The following is a 23,959-nucleotide window of genomic DNA, read 5'->3' on the forward strand; positions in this document are numbered from 1 at the left end:
TTGCTCACATCATGGTGTCCTCACCTTGACCCTTTCTCCAATTGGGCCTGTTAGGCTCTGAGTTCAAATCCCAACACTGCCAAAAGAGGAATGCAGGTGAGAGAATCCAATCTGTCCGCCTGTTTTCCTGTCCTGTGAAAGTTCTGGGTCTCAGATATGATGGAGAAGGCTTAAGCAATTCTATAGACATGAGAATAGAATGTCATCCATGCCAGCACAGTTATATCTGTCATCATGCCCAATTAACAATATGCGTACATGACTAAGACATACAATAAAAAGAATAACTACACTGAACGAATGTATGTGAATAGAGATCCTATGTTTAAAATAGGTAGGCATAAGATTTTTGCCAGTGCTGGGGCTTCAATTTAGGCCCTGGGAGCAGACCTGACCTTGTAGTCTTCAAGGATGGTAAGCTTGTCTTCTCCAACAATGCTATAGTGTTACCTAAACCTGAGTTGGAAGCCCAGCTGTGGCAGAAAAATGGTGTGAATTTTGAACTAGGGTGCTTTATTAGTTTTTTAGTTTTGTTTTTGCTCACCAAGGTATTTGAACTCAGTTCATGGCAACACTGCCTCAGCTTCGATCACTTTAGGCTGGTGGGCTGCCACATAGTGGATCCTGTGATCCTAGGCCCTGAAGCTTTGCAAGAGTTAAAAAAACCCACACAGAAAAATAGCCATGGGATGAATATTTAAAATTTTCTTCCTTTGCATGGTGACCAATCTGGGTCCGAATTACACGGCTATAAAGGGTACTTCACTTTGCATTGGCCATGGCTAGCGTGCTATCAGGGAAGCCACAGGCCCATATGTCATCGTAGGTCCTGATTTTTAATCCTGGTGCTGACACCTACCAAAGCAGATACTTCCCAAGAGACTCGTTCTTATGCATGGGAATAACAATAGACTGTGAGCAAACTCATGATTGAGTGAGAAGTTTCTGCGGGCATCGGTCTAGTATAAAATTAGACGCAATGATCCTAGGATGCTGATTGATCTTAATGAATGGTTTATTAAGCATGAAAACAATACTATTCCTTCAATGGCGGCATAATAAATTCCTAAGAGTTGGTAGGAATGTAGTTTATGTCATTGAATCCTAGGTAGATGTCTCTGAAATTCTATACAAATATGTATTTTTTGATATACTACCACCTGCCTATCCATGTATGGCTATTTTGTCCTCCCATGTGGCTCAATCTCAGGGTCTGGGAACTGCCTGGCAGCTTTTTGGCTAGAGGATGCCGTGTTGACACACTCATTCATGAATTGGGTCTGCTAGGCCCTGAGTTCAGATCCCAACACTGCAAACAATTGGATTGTGGAATAAGAAACCAAGTGTGAAACCTGTTTTCCTTTTCTCTGGGTGTCAGACATTATGGAGAACATGTCTACAAATTTAGATACTATGTGATGGGATGTCATCAATATAATAAATGGAATGTATATCATATGTCATCACAGTCAATAAATGGTAAATAAATGAATAAAACAAAAATACAGTCAATAAACAGGATATAGACTGAACATCTATAGGTAAGTACAAATCCTATCTTTATAATGTATATAAACAGTATGTTTTCCAGGGCTGGGATTGAATTCACGCCTAGGGACCAGGCCCGACTTTCTTGTCTTCAAGCATGTTGAGCTTCCCCTTCATCCACAGTGCTTCAGTTACCCAGACCCTGAGTTCAAATCCAAAGCCTGGTAGGAAAAATGGCGAGAATTGAAAGCAGGGAGCTAAATTGTGTGTGTGTGTGTGTGTGTGTGTGTGTGTGTGTGTGTGTGTGTGTGTTGCAAAGCAAGTTCTTGAACTTAGGTCGTGGCAACTCTGCCTCAGCTTCCATCACCCTAGGCTGGGGTGCAGCCACTGGAGCCACAGCCGATCCTGGGATTCTAGATCTCCAGGCCTTGTGTGGGGAAAAAATGTGCACAGAAAAAAAGTGGTGGGAAGAAAAAAATAGGGCTAGGAAGGTGGCTCAGTGGTAGAGCACTTGCCTTGCATGCTTGAGGCCCTGGGATTGATTCCTCAGCACCACATAAGCAAAAATAAAAAAGCCGGAAGTGGTGTTGTGGCTCAAGTGGTAGAGCGCTAGCCTTGAGCTGAAGAGCTGAGGGACAAGGCCCAGGCCCAGAGTTCAAGCCCACGATTAGTCCCCTCCCCACAAAAAAAGATGGTAGAGCCATGTGCCCGTGGCTCACACCTGTCATCCTAGCTACTCACGAGACTGAGATCTGAGTATCTTGGTTCAAAGCTAGCCTGGACAGGAAAGTCAGTGAGACACTTATCTCCAAGAAATCACTAGAAAAATGGAAGTGGTGATGTGGCTCAAGCGGTAGAGTGCTTGCCTTCAGCTGAAGAGCACAAGAACAGCGCTCAGTCCCAGAGTTCAAGCCTTATGACTAACCAAAAAAAAAAAGTGACGGGATTGCGTTTTTACATTTTCTTCCTTTGCACCGTGAACATCTGGTTCTGAATGACATGGCTCCAAAGGGTACTTCACCTTGCATTGCTGAAGGATGGCAGGGTATTGGGGAAGCCATAGTCTCGCACAGCAACGCAGGCCTAGAGTTTGAATGCCAGTAATGCCACTTCCAGAGGGCGGGAGATCCTAAGAGACTCGTTCCCATCCATAGGAATAATGATGGAATGTTTTCAATGTCACAGTTGAATGAGCTGATCGTGAATGCTACTCATATAAAATTAGACTTCATGATTTCAGTAGACTGATTCCATTCAATGTGAAGCATTAAAAGAATACTATTTCTTACAGATATGCAATAATTCCAGGACACTGATTTACTTAATAGTTTATTAAGGATGAAAACAATAACATTAATTATATGGAGGCGTAATAAATACTCAAGAACTGGTGGGAATGTAGTCTATGTAACTGAATAATGTGTAGACATCTCTGGCACTCTATAAAGATATATATTTATTAGCATACTACAATCTGCGTGTCACTCTGTTCTTATTTTGTCAACACCTGGGGCTCGATCTCAGGTCCTAGGAACTGCCTTTCAGGTCAATTTGCCCCAGGATGGCATGCTGACACTCATCCATTAATGAATTGGGCCTTGTAGGCCATGAGTTCAGTTTCCAGCATTCCCAAAAAATGAATCGTGGAATAAGAAGGTGATGGGGACACAAGTTTTCCTTTTGTGTGAAAGTCCTGGGTGTCAGGTATGAAGTGGAACACATATGCAGACCTATATCTATGGAATCAATGTAATCAATGTTCTGTGTGCCATAATAGTAAATAAAATGAATGGTCAATACATGAATAAAACAAAAAATAAAATGAATACACTGAATGCTATATGGAGTCAACCTATGTATGTAAATATAAATCATACATTTACAATGTACATGAATAGGATGTTTTCTAGTGCTAGGGATAGATTTCAGGCCTAAGGAATAGACTTGAATTTCACAACTTCAAGGAGGTGAGCCTCCCCTTCTCACATAGTGCAACAGAGTTACCCAGACCATGAGTTCCAATACCAGTCCTGACAGAAAAAATGGCAGCTCTATACTATGTGATGCCCAATTCTTAGGTATTTCATTCTGCCTCCATTTAATGAATGTGATTGTTTAAATGCTTCATAATCTATTAATTAAAATCAATCAGTTTCATAGAATATAATTGTGTACAATTTTATACTAGAATCATTGAAGAATTGCCCATTCAATCATGACATATATCACGTGCCATTGGTAATCATATGGATAGGATTGAGTTTCTTAGGATCTCTAGCCATTTGGACATGGCAGGACCAGGATTCCAATTTTGGGTTCCAGCGCCCACCACTTCAACCCGAGGATAGGGAACTCACTGGTCTGTGCCAGAACATCAGCAAGGCCAATGATTAGTTAGGCACCAATGGCTCTCAGCAGTCCTGCTTGACACTTTCAAGGCTGTGATAGGAGGATCAGGGTCAAAGTCACCCTAGGCAGGAAACTCCTTGAGACCCTGTCCAACTTTAGTGCCAACAAAGCCAGAAGTATAGCCATGTGGCTTCACTGGTGGAGGCTAGCCTTGAGCAAAAGCAGCTCAAGGACTGTGCCCAGATCCTGAGTTCAAGGTCCAGGACTAGCAACAAACAGACATACACCACAATCTGTGCAGCCATCCAGCTAAAGCAGTTCACCCTCTTGTCCCCAACTGGATTGGACTGAGTTTCCTGGGAAAGGGGCTGCTGTCATCTTGACTCTGCCCATTCTGCCTGCATCACAGGATTCCTGCCACACCCCCATTCTTTCATGGTTCTTTCTGACCAATGGGAAATAAGAATGGTGCCCATGCCCACATTCCATACTGCCCGGTAACACCTGGATTCCCTCAGTTGGTTGACACCAATACCAGCAGTTGAGGAAGGTAGAGGTGGCTGAGTGGTGAGCAAGAGACTTGAGGAGACTTTGGACTAAAGTAGGAAATTGACGTCCTAGTCAGTGAGTCGGAGAATAGAGGATTTCCCAGAACCTTGGAATGTGGACAGCCCATCTTTCCCAGTGCTCAGATATCTGAAACAACAAGACGCCATGATAGAGCTTCAGGCAAGAAACTGCCACAAGAACACTGGCAGAAGAATCCTCCAGACAGACATGCAACATTCAAGAAAACAAAGAACACAAAAAAGTGAAGGATCCCCAAGACAAACGCCACTGGGGAGCATGATTCAAAGCAGAGTCCGGCCAAAGGTGATGCTGACCACAGCCTCCCCTGCCTATGGACACAGTCACAGCCACCAGCGTCCAGAGTGTCGATGGTCCCGAAACCACCAAGGATCCACAGAGGTGTTACTGACATGAGGTTCCTGCTCTGGATCTCAGCAAAAGAATTAAAGAGGCGCTCTGTGCCAAGATCCAATCACTGAAGCAGGAAAGGCCAGATCTTCAGGATCAATAGGAGAAAGAGAGGGAGAAGATAGCCCAGCTTTACGCAGCAATGGAAACGGAGCTAGAGATCCACAAGGCACCCATACAGAGGTCGGTTTGGCAGAAAGTTATTTACAATATGCACTGTCCCACTTGCAGCACGCGACCAATGACAGAGAAGAGAGCACGAAGTTCTCACCAGCTGCCTGCAGGCTGGTGGAGCTGGAGATGGCAGAGTCTGTGGTCACTGCTCACAGAATGAGACCAAAATGTTCTTCAAACAGCTGAATGATGTGACCCTTTAGCTCGAGGAAAATATTAGAAGCTTCAATGATCTGGAGCAAGTGAACACCGACTTGCAAGAGAAGCTGGAAGTGCTCTGCACACAGTGGAGCAACATGAAGAAGAGAATCTGCAAGTTCCAACAAGCTCTGGTGGGCCATGAGTTACTAAAGACACTACTGGACAACCTGAACTGGATGGTGAATGCAGCAAATCTAGAGAGAGACACCTTCATGGAAGACCTGAGCATTGAGAAGTCCGTGCAGCAGGAGGAAGCCCGGTGGAAGATCTAGTGGATGAACCAACTGACAAAGGAGAAGGATCGAGGAGCAAGGCAAGTGTTTGACCTAAGGAGGAGCTGCAGGAACTGAGAAGGAAGAAGGCAGAACCACGGCCCCCTGCGGGACCATCTCCAGCCAAGCGGCAGGTGCAGGCCCAGGCTTACTGCACGCAGATGGAGTTGAAAAGCCTGGAGGAACAATTTCACATCCAGGTCCAGGAAAACCAGAGGCTCTGTTTCCAGAACGGAGCAGCAGAAGCAACTGTGGAGACCAGAGGAAAAGGCCAAGGATCAGCAAGAGATCCCTGAGACCCCACGATGCACATGTGTGTGCAGTGGACAGATGGAGGAACAGCTGGCCCTGCTGCGGGAAGCTCTTCACAGGGTGAGCAGTGACAAGGAGAATTTCGCCAGCATCCTGGACTCAGAGCAGCAGGTGAAGAAACACCTGCTGGAACAGCTGGACCACACAGAGGAGAATATATAGGAATGGAAAGAGATGGCTGAGAGAGAGCCAAGCGGCTCAGGAGCGGCACTAGCCGTCCCTGGCCCAGCTGCAGGAGCTCAGAGCCACCTGTGAGCTACACATCACCTCCAATGAGCAGCTGAGCTCTGAGAAGGAGGCACTGCAGCAGCACCTAGAGAGTCAGACCCAGCTGCTGTAGCAGCTGAAGCAAGTGCAGGGCCCCACCAACTGGCAGGACCACATGGTGCCCCCAAAGTGGCAGGACACCCTCAAATGCCTGGAAGTGATCAGACCACAGAGGAGTGCCTGTAGTCCCAGCTGAGCTTCCTGGCTTTCCCTGGGGAAGGTGAAGATGAGAGCCCTGGAAAAGCAAAAGATGAGGAAGCAACTCTTCCCAACGTGACCATCACAGAGGATGGAGACGTCCCCCAAACCTAGAGGGATGTGGATCTGTGAGTGCTCTCGGTGGCTGAAATCCACAGGGGAAAACTCCTGTGCCAAGAGTGGCAGACCTACTGTGGGTGCCCAGCCCATCTGGCAGCTCAGTGTCAGAGAAACCTGGAGCCACAGGCTGGCACCACAGCCTGCATGGGGATGGGAAGTGGGACACGTGGTCGTCAGAGAAGAAAATCTGCTTCATCCACGACCTGCATGATGAGTTGGACTTCCAGAGTCCAGCGGATGAGCTCCACCATCTATGCAGCCAGCTGTTGGCACACATCAGCACCATTGAGGACTCCCTTGTGGCGTTTAAACACCAGATGTTTGTCCTGGATGAGCTGTGTCAGGAGAAACCTGAGTACATGTGTTGGTTGTCCCAGGAGAAGGTGGAGAAGAGGAGAGAGCTGTAGAAGCCGCTGTGGTTCCTCTCGGAGGAAGGCATGGACAGCAGGCACCAGACACCAGCACAGGCTGAGTCCCCCGCCACCATCGCCACTTCAGACGCCTCAGGCTCCAGGGTGGTCAAATGAGTGAGGAACAGAAAGATTGTATGAATTGCCACTTCAACACAGTGTGGAAACTTCCAGAGGAGAGGTCGGGGTTCCCTACCCAGTAGAGGACTCCCCCTTGGAGCACATCCTGACACAGAAGCACCACATCCAGATCGCCCACAGTTCGAGGGCTCAGGTGAAGAGCACTCCCTCCCTTTCTTCTGTAGACTGATGTGGATGATGACCCTCTATGTGACATAATGAGTCTCAAAAGCCTCAGCAGCCACCACAAGTAGGTGGTCAGGTGCCCTTCTCTCAGGCCTCCATCTGACAGGTGATGGGAAGGGTAAACTGCGTGTCGGGTAGGGCAGAGGCTGCCAGGAGGCGGTCCATATTCAAGGGACATCTAATGGACGATTGGTGGCCAGGGAAGAAGCCCATGTTATGCTTATCACAAAGAATGAATTGTTTTCAAAGGGAAAACATGCCTCCAACAAAGATTTGTTCTTCCAGTCCTGGGGCTTGAACTCAGGGCTTGGCCACTGTCCCTGAGTTCTTTTTCTCATGGCTAGCACTCTACCCTTGAACCACAGTGCCACTTCTTGTTTTCTGATGGTTCATCGAGGATAAGAGTCTCGCATACTTTCCTGCCTAGAATGGTTTTGAACTGTGATCCTCCAGATCTCAGCTTCCAGAGTAGATAGGATGACATACAAGAACCATCAGTGCCCAGCATGTGATACCTTTTGAAGGCTTCTTGGCAAGTCTGTAAAAAGAGCTCCAAAGGGCCTGGATTGACCTTGACTCAAGGAGCTGGGATGGGGGAAGGCTGATGTTCTAGCCATTCTGTTCCCCCAAATTAGAGATGTCACCTGGTGTTGGATGCATGAAACACCTAGGTCAAACGCCACCAGGCTTAGCGGAGAAAAGGTAGAGAATATCCAAAGATTGCAGTGTAGAAATCTGATTTTGCATGCATGTGGTGTGTGTAGTGTGTGTGTGTGTGTGTGTGTGTGTGTGTGTGTGTGTGTGTGTGTGTGTGTGTGTGTGTGTGTGTGAACTCAGGCTCTATCCTGAGTTTTCTTGCTCAAGACTAGTGCTCTGCCACTTGAGCCACAGCCCCAATTGCTTTTTGATGGTTAATTGTAGGTAAGAATCTCAAGGATTTTCCTGTCCAGGGTGGCTTTGAAGCATAATGGTGGCCTCAGGGAAGCAAGAGTAAACACAACTTGCAGGTATAATCCCTATGGTGGGAGACTCCTGCCCCCTTGTAGCTGGACGTGGGACATGTGGCCTCATGCCATTGTGGGGCTATTGTCCTGTAGAGTTCAATTGGGGGAAGTGACCAGGGCCACGCTGACTTTTGCCCACCCTGAATGCTGATTCCAGAGCAGATCTGTTCCACCCTAGGCCAAGAGTGCTCTAGGAGGCCCAGCTCCCAGGGGCACAAGGAAGGGAGAGGTCAGCTCCAGGCCCAGCTAAGAGCCTTTGCACACGAACACCCCAACTTGCCCTTCCTGATCCCCGTAATGCCTGTCAAAGAACAACCTCCCCAAATAATTGGAGCTGTGGCTCAAAGTGGTAGAGCTCTAACAGTGAACCAAAGAGCTCAGAGACAGGGCCCCCAAGCTTTGAGTTCAAGACCCCCAGCTGACCCTCCCCCATAAAACATAGGTTAGCTAAATGTGAGCTAGTAGGATTTGTGAAGTGTTTCTGAAGAACGGTGATACAGAAGAAAGCACCCTAATTCTAATTACAGCTGAACTTGTGACATACAGCTATGTGCTGAGTCCTTCACAGGGTGCTGTTTTCTGGGTCCTTCCCACATGAGGGTTTTGTGCTGAGTCCTCAAAAAGCATTTTGTGTACTGAGTCATCCCAAAGGGTGCTATTTTCTGAGTCCTTGAGAACAGTGGGCCTTGCTGGGTTTTCCAAAGTGTGCTGTGTGCTGAGTCCATTACACAATGTACTTTATGCTGAGTCCGTCAAAAGGTGCAGTGTGCCAATTCATCCCAAAAGGTGCTATGTGCTGAGCCCTTGAGAAGGGAGGGACAGGTGAATTTTTCAATGGTTTCTGTGGGCTGAGTCCTTTACACAGGGTACTTTTTCTGAGTCCTTCAAAAGAGGCTGTGTGCTGAATCATTCCAATGGTTGCAATGTGCTGCATCCTTGAGAAGAGTGGGACAATGTGAGTTTTTCGAGTGCTGTATGCCGAGTCTATTACACAGGTTGCTCTGTACTGTCCTTCAAATGGTGCTGTGTGCTGAGTCCTTTCACAGGGTGGTATGTATGAGTCCTTCAAAACTGTGTTATGTGCTGAGTTTTTCAAAGGGTGCTGTGCACTGAATGTTTTACACAAGGTGCTACATACTCAGCCCTTCAAAGAGTGGTGTGAGTTTTTCAAAGGGTGCTGTGCGCTGAATGTTTTACACAAGGTGCTACATACTCAGCCCTTCAAAGAGTGGTGTGTGTGTGGAGTCTTCACACAGGGTGCTATGTGCTGAGTTCTGGAAAAGAGTGTTATGTGCTGGGCTTTTCAACGCCTGCCATGCACTGTGTCCTATACACTGGGTGCTATGGACTTCCTCCTTCAAAGGGAGCTGTGTGCTGAGTCATCCCAAAGGTTACTATATGCTAAGTCCTTCAAAGGGTGCACTGTGCTGAGTCCTTTACGCAGGGTGCTATGTGCTGGTTTCTGAAGTGTGCTGTGTGCTGAGTCATCCCAAAGGGTGCTATGTTCTGAGGTAGTTATCCCCAACAATCTCTCTCTCTCTCTCTCTCTCTCTCTCTCTCTCTCTCTCTCTCTCTCTCTCTCTCTCTCTCTCTCTCTTTCTCTCTCTCTCACACACATACAGCGGTCATGTGCACCTGCTTGATGTGTGGAGTGGAGAAGAATGGAGGAGAGTCTCCTCCAGAGGTGGGGCTGAGGGGAGATTCGATCCCCCGGGCAAGTGCTAGGGTTGGCAGGGAGTGCTGAGTTAAAGTGAGGTTGCAATTCCCATGGCCTGGAAGCCTTAGGGCCCAGTCAGAGCTGCTCTGGTAGTCAAGGGTGGGGGGCTGGGCTGAGGAGAGGAGGGGGTGGGGTCCAGGGGAGGAGGAGGCATGGACCAGGTGGCTCACTGCGGTGGCAGCAGTGGCCAGGGTCTCTCAGTGGTAGGCACGCATGCATGGAGGGGGCTAGGCTGTCCACAAAAGGAGTGGAGGCAGAGACAGAGAGAGAGAGACAGAGAGAGAGAGAGAGAGAGAGAGAGAGAGAGAGAGAGAGAGAGAGCAGAGAGGAGCGAGCACATGCACAAGAGGAAGCGGCTTCAGTGGCTGTCTGAGGTCTCAATTGAAGTGAAGGTCCTGGCCAGGAGCCCAGAGCATATGGAGCTGGCACAGCAGACACATCACCTCAACTTTGGAATTCTTTAAGTTTGATTGGGACAACTGAAATGCCAGCTTTTCCAGGGTTTTTTCTTTAAGCTGGCAATTACTAGTAATGACTGGGATTATAGGTCAAATTAGATGGAGGATTTCAGCTGCCAAACTATGATGTTCAAAGCAGCACATGCAGAGTTCCCAAGCCAGATCGTCTCTTGTCATGAATATTGTACCATGACTGCCTTCCTCCAGCAGATGCTGATCCTCCTCTGGTTCTCTCTAGTGTGACCACCACAGTCAAGGACAACATGGGAAGCAGAGACGGTGACCTCGCATCCCAAGCCTGCCAGCTGTGAGCAGAGATGATTCCCAGCACCTGTACAGGAATCTGAGAGATCCAGAGACCCCAGATGCCTCAAGGATCCTTTCTCTGCAACATGAAACTTGGGGGCTGTATGTGGTGGACCATCCTGTCTGGCCCCAGGGGGAGAAGAGGAGGCCCCTTCAGCCAGGTGTTCACCTCATGGCAACCTCATTCACACCTGAGGGCGGAACTGAGTGACAAAGTGTGGGTCAGTGCTGGACAAAGATCTTTGAGAAGAGAGGCATCCAAGAGGCCCCAGAATCCAGCGAGTACATCGTGGCTCACATCCTCAGAGCCAAAACAGTTAAGTGCGGTGGCACCAGGAGGGCAGGACGAGGGACGAGGGAGAACTGTGGTAGAACATAGGCTTTGACACCTCTCCCATCAATCCTTCCACCCCCAGGATACTTACCTGAGTTTGATGGGAGTTTTCAATAATATTGTCATAGAGAGATGCTCATTTATTTGCCCAACAAACCGTTACAATGTGTGTGCCAGGTCCAGGCAATCATAGACGATGAAAGGTTCAAGTGCCAGTTCCACAGCACATGGAGAAATCTTGATTTGAGCTGGATGCCGGTGCTTCACACCTGACATCCTAACTACTTAGGAGGCTGAGATAGGAGGACTGAGGCTTAATTCCCAGGCAGAAAAGCCTGTAAGACTCTTTTTTTGGGGGGGGGGTGAGGTCTGGTCGTGGGACCTGAACTCTGGGCCTGGGAACTGTCCCTCAGCTCTTCAGCTCAAGGCTAGGGCTCTACCACTTGAGCCACAGCGCCACTTCCGGCTTTTTTCTTTTTTCTTATGTGGTGCTGAGGAATCAAACCCAGAGCCTTGACCATGCAAGGCAAGTGCTCTACCACTGAGCCACTTTCCCAGCCCACCTGTAAGACTCTTATCTCCAACAAACAACCAAAAAGAAAATGCCAGAAATAGATGAGTGGCTCAAACTGTAGACTGTTGGCCTTGAGTAAAAAGGCTCAGAGACAGCACCCACGATCTGAGTTCAAGGCCCAGAAGTGACACAAAGAAAGGAAAGAGAAAGAGAGGAGGGAAGGATGGAGGGAGAAAAGGAGGAAAGGAAGGAAGAAGGGAGCATGCAAGCCTTGGTTGAAATCCCTGGATCAAGGGAGTCAACCATTCACAATCTCTGTGGGGACAGTTTCAGAGCCTAAAGCCAGTATGTAGGACAAAGCCATTGACCCCTCAGCAACTTCATGACATCCAGGAGCTGTGTGTTCACCGACTGCAGAGAGAAATAGCCTCTGGTAGACCTTAGGGCTCAGGATGCGTCACCAAATTTCAGTCTCCGCAGGCCCTCCGAGTTTATTTTCTGGTCAGATAAGAAGAAAGTGTCCAAGGAATAGGGAGGTATAGGCTGAGGGAGTGTCAAGAGGAGGGGGGCAATGGATAAACAGGAAGATGAAGAGGGAGGACCATCCCAGGTCAGGTGTGTCAGGCCATTGGAGCCATGACCTTACCTGACAACCTAGACCATCAGTGATAGAGCCTTCGACCGAGCCACATGGCTGTTAAAAATCCTGGCACTTTGGTTTCACTATTGACAAGCTGGCTGTCATCCACTGCAGGATGCCTGTGCGGTACATCCTTGGGGACTGGGATTTTTGCTGGCTCTATCTGAAGATGACACCCCGGTGTTCATTCCTTGACCAGAGACAGACGTGAGTGTGCCACTGGTACAGGACAGCCAGAGAATGAGGGCTGGAGTTAGACCCGTGTTGCCCCAAGACTTCCTCTAGGGGACTCTAGGGCCCTGTGACTGCCATTCTCAGAGGCAGAGGTGGGTCACTTTGCTGGCTCAGCCTTTAGTCCAGATGGCAAATCTGGGATTCAGAGAAGGTCGATTGTAAGTGGGGCAGGGATGAGTAGAGGCTGGTGGAAAAAACAGAGGCACTGACTCTGAGCAGGGTTGTTTTATTGAGGATACTCACAACCCAGGAACATTCCTGGGATGGATCGGCCTTTTTCTCCCTCCTTAGAGAGAGAGACCAAGAGCCCTCCAGTCTGCATCCCTTGGCCAAGAAATCCTTTCGTTCCCATATCTTGTGGTTGGATAACTAGACCTCACGTGCCTGCTCAGTGTCGATGCAGGACAGTGAGATCTTGAGTCCTTGATGAGGTCACGGGATCCTCAGTATGAGATTGTACTTGACCATCCTGACTTGGTGCATGGTCAGTCCCATCTAAGACTGCTGTGATCTAGGACATAGAATCCAGACAATCAGAGCAGGATGGGATCTATTCTGTGAGTCTTGAGTATTATTTGTGAGCTTTGAGCTCCTGTGTGCACACCTGCTTCCCTTTCTTGGGTGGGTCTATACTAGAAAAAGCTTAAAACTAAGGCCTGGGTCTCATCTGTTGTTTTATGCTCAAAGCTAGCACTCTGCCATTTGAGCCACAACTCCACGTGCAAGGTTTTTGGGTATTTAATTGGAGATAAGAGTGCTCATGGACTTTGCTGCCAAGGGTGGCATCCAACTGCAGGCAACAGAATTCAGCCTCCTGAGGGGATAGTATGACAGGAATGGAAAAACATCTTTGGCCGGGTGCCAGTGGCTAATGGCTGTCATCCTAAGGACTCAGGAGCTGAGATCTGAAGATCACGGTTCAAAGCAAGCTTGGGCACGAAAGACCCTCAGACTCTTCTCTCCAACAAAGCACCAGAAAACCAGAAGTGGTGTTGTGGCTCAAGTAGTAGAGTGCTGGCCTTGGGCTGAGGAGCTCCAGAACAGCACCCATGCCCAAAGTTCAAGCGCCACAACCAACAAAAAGAAAGTACAATATCTTTGCTTGCAAAGGACTGTGGAGGTGTGTGTGTGGGGGGGGGGGGGGTTGGGATGGTAGGCATTAGTGCCATACTCAGTCATTGGTTTAGATGGATTGTCCCAAACTCTTAGTCCACGGCAGCTGATTCTTGAACCCAGGTGAAGCTCTGGGTTGGACGTCAACCATCGGACTTCAGTCTCCTCACGGGAGAGTTGTGAGAAAAATAAGTATCTTATACAGAGGGATCTCCTGAGCAGGGCCAGGCACAAATGGCGCGGCTGTCAGATACGGATGTCAGCAATTCTGTGAGCATATGACAGGAAGTTACGCGGAAAGGGCTCAGACGGGGCCTGTTATTAATCGTGCAACACGTGTGGGATTATGAAACAAAACATGGCTGTCTTTCATCATTACTCTATCCCCATGAGGAAGGGGATCCTTCACTGTAATCAGTTGTGCAGCTGGAGAAAACGTGGCATGGAGAAGCTGGGTGAACCACTCATGACCCCCAGCTGACAGGAAGCTCAGCCTGACTTCTCTGCCATGCTCCTTAGGACAGTGGGTGTTATTCAGTCCACTTCTTGTGGTAGGAAGTCCACTTCTTGTCATTCGTAGGGCTTGAATTCTGGGCCTGGATGCTGTCCCCAAGCTCCTCAGGTCAAGGCTAGTGCTCTAGCTCATGAGACACAATGTCTTTTCCATTTTTCTTGTGGTTCTTTGAGGATAAGAGTCTCACAGATGTTTCTGCCCTGGCCACCCATGAACCATGATCTTCACATCTCAGCCTCCTGTGTAGTTAGGATTATAGGTCTGAGTCACCGGCAACTGGCTAAGTGTAATTCTGGCCCTCTCTCCCTCTCCCTCTCCCTCTCCGTCTCTGTCTCTCTCGGTCTCTGTCTGTCTGTCTGTCTGTCTGTCTCTCTCTCTCTCTCTCTCCCTCCCTCTCTTTCTCTCTCTCTCTGGAACTGGAACTGTTTGAATGGGTGCTGGAAGAGGTGGCCCAGCATCCCCATGTGGCTGGAACCCAATGTGGCCCTCTCATTCTGGATGTGGGCTGTGGATCAGGAGCTGTGTCACTGAAGTGTCTTTGGAAAAGGCTAATCTGAGTTGGCCTTAGGGTGTGTTTGTGTGTGTGTGTGTGTGTGTGTGTGTAAGTGTCGGGGATACCTACCCTCCTCTCTGGGGTGCCTCATCCTCCCAGCAGGAAGTGCATCCAGTATCCTGACCCCAAGGAAGGTGGATGGGGGAGGGTACTTAAGGTCACATCCAGGGGGATGATCCGAATTCTGTCCTACAACCGAAGGCTGGACAGATAAAGGAGAGAAGGAGAGGTTTAGGGGAACATCAAGGGAAGCCCCTTAACTTTGACTAAAAATACCAGCCAGATCAAAGACTGAATTCATCTTTCTTGGTAGTCAGGTAAAATGTGTACACTGTTCATTTATTTTATTATGATTGTGTGAGTACTAGGGCTTGGATTCAGGGCATGGGTATTATCCCTGAGCTTCTTTTGTTCAAGGCTGAGGCTCTATGACTTGAGCCACAGCACCACATCTGGCTTTTTTGTGTGTGGGTTGGGGGCGGGACAGGTGGTATATGGGAGATAATAATCTCATGGACTTTCCCGCCCGGGCTGGCTCTGAGTCACAACCATCAGACCTCAGACTCCCGAATAGCCAGGATGATGAGTGGGAGCCAAGAGCTCCTGAACTCCACCATCCATGAGGCCACAAGACCAAGGGAAAGGACACTGTGGATGCAACTTTGTAGTTGGCCCCCATTTGCAGACTGAGCCCTGAGCACTGGTGAGGAAAGCAGGGATCTGAGCCCTGGGACTCCTGGGATAGCGACTGCTACGAGCAGCAGCCAGCTAGCTGGCTGTGGATTTGTGAGCCCACAAGACTTTCATTAGCCCAACTCAACACCCACCGGAGGTGTGCCTGACAGATTCGCACTCTTGTGATACCCGTTTGAGCGGCTGTTACCTGCCATGCCAGTTGCAACTTCTGGCCCTCCTTGCCCCAAACCCGTGGTCTGAGAAGTTGATTTACTGCTCAGATCCACACTGCACCCATGACAGATGCCATTCTGATGACCCAGCCGATGACCTCTGTTCCCCAAGGCTGGAAACTTCTCTGATAATGTGGCCTGCTCTGTAGCAAAGTGTTCCAAATGGGCTGCTCTCAAGACTTGTAGGACACCTAGACATTGGGAGAAACTCAGGGGCCCACTGGAAAATACTCTGGCTACAGCCAAAGAGTGAGTTCCAAGCAGGACAGGGGAGTTGGTCATGGGACTGGAACTCTGGACCTGGGTATTGTCCCCTCAGCTCTTCAGCTTATCGCTTGAGCCACAGTGCCTCTTCCAGTTTGCTGGTGCTTCCTTGGAGATCAGAGTCTCACAGACTTTCCTGCCGGGGCTGGCTTTCAACCAAGCTCCTCAGATTTCAGCCTCCTGAGGAGCTAGGGGGACAGACGTGAGTCACCGGCACCCAGATGATCTGGCCATTCACCGCAGTGAACTAGGAGCTCCTGACAGCTTTTCTTTTCTTTTTTTCTATGTCATTACTGGCCTTGAACTCAGGGTCTGGTTCCAGTCACTTAAGTTTTTCCCTCAAGGTTGGCACTCTACCACTTGAGCAACAGTTCCATTTCTGGCTTTTGGTAGTTCACTGGCAAGAAAAGTCTCACTAACATACCTTTCCTGAGCTGGCTTTGGTCCATGATCTCTGATCCCAGTCTCCTGAGTAGCTAAAGGGAGGGAGGTAATGGTGGCATTGGGGTAGAAACTTTTCTTTTCTTTTTTTTTTTGGAGGGGGGGCTCTGGTGCTGGGGCCTGAACTCTGGGCCTGGGCACTGTCCCTCAGCTCTTCAGCTCAAGGCTAGCACTCTAACACTTGAGCCACATCGACACTTCTGGCTTTTTTCTTTTTGCTTTTGTGGTGCTGAAGAATCAAACCCAGAGCCTCATGGATGCAAGGCAAGTGCTCTACTACTTAGCCACTTTCCCAGCCCAGAAGCTTTTCTTAAGCAAGGGTTCTTCCCTGCATTTGCCCTGACTCCTCAATGTAAAGGAGGCCCAAGGGTCAGGAGCTGTGAAAAATAGACTTCCAGCCACAGGAAATGGCTGGGGTCCATGGTGAAAAGCCAAGCTAATCTTCCCCCTGGGCCCCATTCTGGGACTCCACCTTCTTCCAAACCTGTGACTCAAGTACAAACGTTGACCCAGCCTTGAATGCCCTGCCAGACTTTTCTGAAGCCACAGAACCTTCATTCCACCCACACCACCTGCTTTATACCACACCTCAGGACTTTTGCCTATTCTGTACCTTCTGCCTGAGGCTCTCTGTCCTGTTCCACACCTTAGAACTCCTATGGAATTTTGGCACTGATTATATCACCTCCTGGAGCAAGTCTTTCCTTCCTTTCTCTCTCTAGATGTGGAACTTTTGCAGGCTTACTGGCAAATGCTCTATCTCGGTGTGTGTGTGTGTGTGTGTGTGTGTGTGTGTGTGTGTGTGTGTGTGTGTGTGTGTGTGTGGGTTTTCCAGTCCTAGAGTTTGAATTCATGCCATGGACACTATCCCTGAGCTTTTCTGCTCATGGCTAGCAGTCTACTACATGAAACACAGCTCTACTTCTGGGTGTTTAATTGGAGAAAAGTTTCTCATATAGAATTTCCTACTTGTAATGATGATCCTCAGATCTCAGCCTCCTGAGTAGCTGAGATTACAGGAGTGAGCCACAAGTAGCTGCCCTCTGTCTCTTACCTATAACCTCAGCCCTCTTGAGTCCCAGAAGAATATGTCTCACCAGGCTCAATTTTTTTTTTTGCCAGTCTTGGGGCTTGAACTTAGGGTCTGGGCATGTTCCTTAGATTTTTTTTCTGAGGGCTAGCCATGATGCCACTTTTGCCTTTTTCTGTTTCTGTATTGCTGAGGAATCGAACTCAGGGCTTCGTGCATGCTAGCTAAGCACTCTACCACTAAGTCACATTCGCAGCCCAAGGCTGCCTTTTAACAGGAGTTATGAGGGTGAGATTTATTGGCTTATCCCTTCAGGCATAGAAATTGCTGACTATTTCATATCTTTGCCGAGATTTGGAACCAGTCTTTGACTCGGCAATGAGGAATGATGAATGAGTGAGGGCCACCAGGCCCTAGAGGTCTAGGGATAGAGAATATGGATCCAGAACCTTCCACCACTCCTACAGCCTAGGAACTCTGAGGGCTTGTCCCAGTTTGCTCAAGTTGGGTGGGCTGAGCATGGGCAACCTGCTGAATGCCCATCATCCATACAACATCCTTTCATACACAGAGACATGAAGTTACTGCTGCCTTTTTTATTCGGAGTGGGGGGGGGGGGTGGGGAGGCAAGTCTGGGGTGGAACTGTGAGCCTACGCTCTGTCTCTGAGCTCCTTTTGCTCAAGGGTAACACTCTGCAACTTGAGACACAATCCCAGTCATTTTTTTCCCCTGTGATCTGTTAGAAATGAGAGTGTCACCGACTTTCCTGCTCTGGCTGAATTCAAATTGGCATTCTCTACATTCTCAGCCTCCTGAGGAGCTAGGATTATAGGCAGGAGCTGCTGACACCTGGCTTTCTTTTCTTCTTGTTTTTATTTTTTTAATAGTAACAATCTAATATATTCATGGTGTCATTCTAATTGTTTGCATTCGAAGTAAGCTACCCAGGCTTGGAGTTCGAATGCTAGGACTGCTACCTAAAAATGGAGGGAGATCCTGACAAACTCATTCCTACTCGTGTGAATGCTAATGGTATGCTATAAAATAATAATTAAATTTGCAGTTAATTCATGATTCTATTTTAGAATGCAACACAAAAATTATTGGATTTATATTTTCCATTTTAGCACCATGGTATGATTCCTCTAATGGAAGGATATTAACTAATTTTTAATTAATGCTTTTATATGTATTCAACCATGATACTTCATTAAATGTTGCCATAATGTAATAACAAATAATTGGTAATAATATACATATATATAAATTAATATCCTCACATTCCTTCTCATATATATATATATATATATATATGAGAAGGAATATATATATGTGTGTGTGTGTGTGCGTATATATATATATATATATATATATATATATATATGTATATACACATACACATATATATATCTATCAATGTATATATTGGTCACTACTGTGGCTTGATCAAAGGTCTTCAGAATTTCCTGGCAGCTCAGTTTGCTGAAGGCTGGTGTGTTAAGACTGTGACCCCATGTATGGATTGGGCATTGCAGGCAGGGACTTGAAATCCCAGCATGGCCAAAAATTTATTCATGGAGTAAGAAGCCAATTTTGACACATTTTTTTTCCTTCTCTGAGAAAGTCCTGAGTCTCAGTATGATGTATAATCCGTATGCAAATATAATCTAGGTGATATGATGTAATAAATGAAGTGTTATATGTGTAATAATACCAAATAAATAAGGGTAATAAAGGTCATATGCAGTAAACCCATGTATATAAATAAATACAATATATGAATATTATTTTTTCCAAGTGCTGGGGCTTGAGTCCATGCCCTGGGAACTGGTCTGAATTTCTTGTCTTCAAGGATGGTGAGCTTCTCTTTCACCCACAATGTCACAGAGTTACCCAGGCCCTGAGTTTAAATCCCAGGCCTGCCAGAAAAATGGTGCATATTCCAAGCCAGGGCCTATTTAATTCTTTTTTGGCCCAGCACAAGGCTTTAACTTAGGTCTTGGCACCTCTGCCACAACCAACCCAGGGATCCTAGGACCCGAGTTCAAATCTCAGGGATGGCAAAAATAAAAAACAAAAACAAGGAGAAGCATAAAACTGAGAAGTTCAAGAAAGGGATTTTACCTTTTTTTTCCTTTGGTATTGTGACCATCCTGGGTCTAAATGACAAGGCCCAGAAGGTGCACATGACCTTGAATTGCTGATGTTTGGCAGGCTATTAGGGAAGCCATAGCCAAAACCGGCAACTTGGGCCTGGAGTTCTCATCCCGGTTCTGTCACTAATGAATGGTGGGAGGTTCTAAGAAATACATTCTGATGATACATCCATACAAATGGATTGTTATAAAAGTAACAAATTAGTAGTGTATGATATTCATATTATACACAGTTATACTACATTGGCTAATTTTCAATTAATACTTTATTATGTATTCAATCATGATACTTAAAAAAGGAAGGAATAATTTAGTTGCCAATAATTAGTAGTAATAACATATATGCAATTTCATAATATAGAAATTTCTCTTAGTTTATACATATACGTCTATCTATCTATCTATCTATCTATCTATCTACCAATCTCACATTTATCTGTTTATACACTTGTTACACCTGGGGCTCTGTGGTAGACTGCTCCCCAAGTACGTACAAAGCCCTGTGTTCGATTCCTGGCTACCACATGCACAGAAAAATCCGGAAGTTGTGCTGTTGCTCAAGCAGTTGAGCACTAGCTTTGAGCATAAAAGCTTCAGGACTGTGTCTAGACCCTTACTCAAGACCCAAGACTGGCACCAAAAAAGAAAAAAAAGAATGTTCTGACCTCAACGATATAAGGATAGGACTGCAAATATCTCATCACAGAGCAAGCTGGGAGTCTGGTGCTGACAGTTGCCATCTAACCTGATTTAGCCAGAGGTAAACTGCTGCAACTCAGCTCCACGGAACCAGATGCTGCTGGCTCACTCACCCTTATCATCCAAGATACTCCGGGGCTGAGATCTAACACTGGTGGTTTTAAAACCCAGCCCTGGCAGGAAGTCTGTGAAACTCTAAGCTGTGGCTCAAAGTGTAAGAGCTCTGGCCTTGAGCTAAAATTTTCGGACAGTAGCCCCAACCTTTGAGTGCAATCTTCGTGGCTAACTTCCCCCTAAAAAATCTCACCCCATTAAACCATTAGATGTGAACTTCGTGCAGTTTGTGATGTGTTTCTGACAAAAAGGTGATACTGATGAAAACACCCTAATTCTAATGACAGTTTGTGGGATAGAGCTATGTGATTAGTCCTTCGTGAGGTGTTATGTGCTGAGTCCTTCATGTGGTGCATTCTTTCATCTGGTCCTTGTAAGAGCTCCACATGTAAGATGATTGTGCATATGAGAAAGTTCAGGCTCAAATATATCCCATGTCAGGGCCAAAATTTTGGATGTTCTGAACTCTAATGAATTGTCTCCTGCAGACAATTGTCTTGGTTTATTTTTTACGGTTGTAAATGTTGAACTCAGGGCCTAGGCACTGACCCTTCCTTGTTGGTTTCATGGCTAGTGTCTTATCACGTGGAGCCAACGACCCTTGGCATCTGTAGCTGGGGTCTGTCATCTTGCCTACTCAGGAAGCTGAGATCTAACAATCTGGGTTCAACATTATCCCAGACACAAAAGGTCCCATGAGACTATTATCTCCTATTTACCACTTAGAAACTTAAAGTGGAAGCTGGGAACCGGTGACTTGCACCACTCATCCTAGCTACTCAGGAGCCTGAGAGCTGAGGATCAGGGTCCAAAGCCAGCCTGGGCAGGAGATTCCTCGAGACGGTTATCTCCAATGAAACACCAGAAAGCTGAAGGGGCATTGTAGCTCAAGTAGTAGAGTTCTAGATTTGAGCTGAAGAGCTCAGAGACAACACCCAGGCCCAGACTTCAACTCCTTCAACTTACAAGAAAATAAAGCAAGAAACCTGAAGTGGAGTGCTGGGAATGTGTCTTAGGGGTAGAGTGCCTTGCATATATGAAACCTTGGGTTTGAATCCTCAGTACCACATCCCTAGGGGGAAAAAAGCCTGAAGTGGCTCTGTGGCTCAAGTGGTAGAGTGCTATCCTCATACAGGAGAAACTCATGTACAATACTCAAGTCCTGAGTTCAATCTCCAGGACTGATGCACACACACACACACACACACACACACACACAAACAACACACACACAACACACATGCACGCACACACACACACACAGATAAGGATACCAGAAAAGAAACTGTGACACCAAATGGTAAAGCAAAGAGCTTCTGCTCTGAGCTCATGGTCAGCACCCTGGCCCTGTGCAAAACCTCAAAACCTAGCCACCCAGGGCCCAACTAGGAGAGGTCAAAGGTTTCAAAACCTGATGAGCTTCACCAGCCCTAGATGACTGGATGCATTGTGATATTACACATGTACTTAGATTTACCAAGCTTCTGGAAACCAAGTGAGGCACCAATACCAATGGTGAATCATTTCATTAGGTTCAGTTCCCCAGTTGTCTGCCAGAAGGACTCTTGAATTAATTGTAGCAGTTTGTTTCAACAATGGGATATAGTCTAACAAAGACAGGATAAGTACAAGGAACTTGGCCTGCCATGGAAGGTGACACAAATGAAAGCTTCCTGTCAAAACAGAGCACTGGGGAGAGAAAGAGCTTGGGGTACAAAGAGGCCTTCATCTCCTGGACTTCAGAGCCCACCCACATTCATCCTCACTAATTGCCCCTGGATGAATTGTTTGTTACACACTTGTACAGGAGTGAGGCTTTTTGTCTGCCTGTTCCAACAATGAGGCAGACTTCCTCCAGCAGCCTGAGGTGTGGGGAAATACTCAGGCAACACCGGGAACAGTGAGGGAAGCCCCGAACATGCACTGTCTTGAAAGCAGTCTCTGTACTATGAAATCATTCTATTCAAAGCAAATTTCCTAGCTGGGTGGCTTTCTTCAGAGAGACTCTGGATGTTCACCAATAGAAATGCGTGTATGCATACATAGACACATGGAGTTACTGGCTCTATTTTTGTGTGGCAGGTCCTGAGGCTTGAACTGTTAGCCTAGACATTTTCTGTGAGCTCTTTTTGCTAAAGGAAGCATTTTATTGTGTCTTAAACTATGATTACCCTAGGCTTGGGTGCAGCTTTTACACCCACAGATGATCCGGGGATCTTAGGGTCTGAGTTCCACTCCCAACACTGGAATAAAAACATCAAATCAACACAAATGGAGAAGCAAAAAAAAACCCAGGAAGTTTTACACAACCGTTTTACCTTTGTTTCCTTTGAACTTGACCATCCTAGGTCTCAATGACTCAGCTTGGAAATTGAATCTGACCTTGCCTGGCTGAATGCTGGTGGGCTGTCAGTGAAGCCCGAGCCCAACTCACAAACCTAGGCCCTGAGTTGGATCCTGGGAATGGCACCTACACACTGCTGAAGATTCTAGAAAATCATTCCTATGTATAGGAACACTAATAGAATGTTTGAAATGTACTAATTGAATTACTACTTAGCTAGTCATTCTAATATAAGATTGTATGCAATAAATACAGGTCATTGATTAATTTAATAATTTATTAAGTCTTCTACTGTGATTAATTAATGGAGGCATAATTTTAGACCAAATAATTGGTAGTAATAGAATATATGAAAATAAGATATAGACATCACTCTTTATATAGAGTTATACACTAGAATCTACATAAATGTTTATCTGTCTCTGTATACATTTATATATGTATATACACATGTAAATACACACACACTGCAATCTACACATGTATGTGTTTATATATTGGCCACTCTTAGGGCTTGATCTCCAGTCCTCAAATTTTTCGATAACTTCACTTGCATCAGACTGGTGGGATAACATTGACCCATTCATGAATTGGGCCTTCTAGGCCTGGTGTTCAAATGACAGAACTGCCAAAAACTTAATCCTTGTGGAAGAAGCCAACTGTACTACTTATTTTCCTTATCAGTGAAAGTCCTGGGTCTCAGGAATGATGCATAATGCATACGCAAATCTATGTCCTATGTAATAGGATGTAAAAAATATTATATGTGTAATCATACTCACTAAAATACATAATACATAAATATAACACAAAATAAAATGAATAAATACACTAATTGAAATATGCAGTAAACATGTGTATGTAAATATAAATCATGTATTTAAAATGTATACAAGTGGTAGGACTTGAAGTCAGGCCCTGGGATCAGGCCTGACTTTCTTGTCTTCCAGCATGGTGAGCTTCCCCTTACCCCACTATGCTGCAGATTTACCCAACCCTGAGTTCAAATCCCAGGTCTGGCAGAAAAAAAAAATGGCATGAATTCCAAACCAAGGAGCCTCAAAATTTTAAAAATATTTTAAATGTATGTATGTATTTTTGTATGTATTTTTATTTTGTCAAAGACAGGGCTTGAACTCAGGTCGTGTCAAATCTGCCTCAGCTTCGATCACTCTAGGCTAGGGTTGCAGCCATTGGACCCACAGCCGAACCTGGATTCTGGGCCCAAAGGCTGACAGGAAAAAATAAAATAAAACAAAACAGGAAAAAAAACCCAGCAACTTGCAGATAGCCGCATGTTTTACATTTGTTTTCTTTGCAAGGTGACCTTCCTGGATTTGATTGACATGAAAAGTGCTGGTAACCTGGCATTGCTGAAGGCTGGTGGGCTTCCAGGGAAGCCATTGGCCAACAGAACAAAATAGGCCCTGGGTTTGAAGCTCGGTCCTGACCTTTACCAATGGTAGGAGATCCTAAGAGTCTTGTTCCTATTCATAGGAATACCAATGGAAGGTTATGAATGTCAAGGTTGAATTAGTTG

Source organism: Dipodomys spectabilis, unplaced genomic scaffold, assembly GCF_019054845.1.
Source record: "Dipodomys spectabilis isolate Male_0828 unplaced genomic scaffold, ASM1905484v1 ptg000420l, whole genome shotgun sequence".
Taxonomy (NCBI): Eukaryota; Metazoa; Chordata; class Mammalia; order Rodentia; family Heteromyidae; genus Dipodomys; species Dipodomys spectabilis.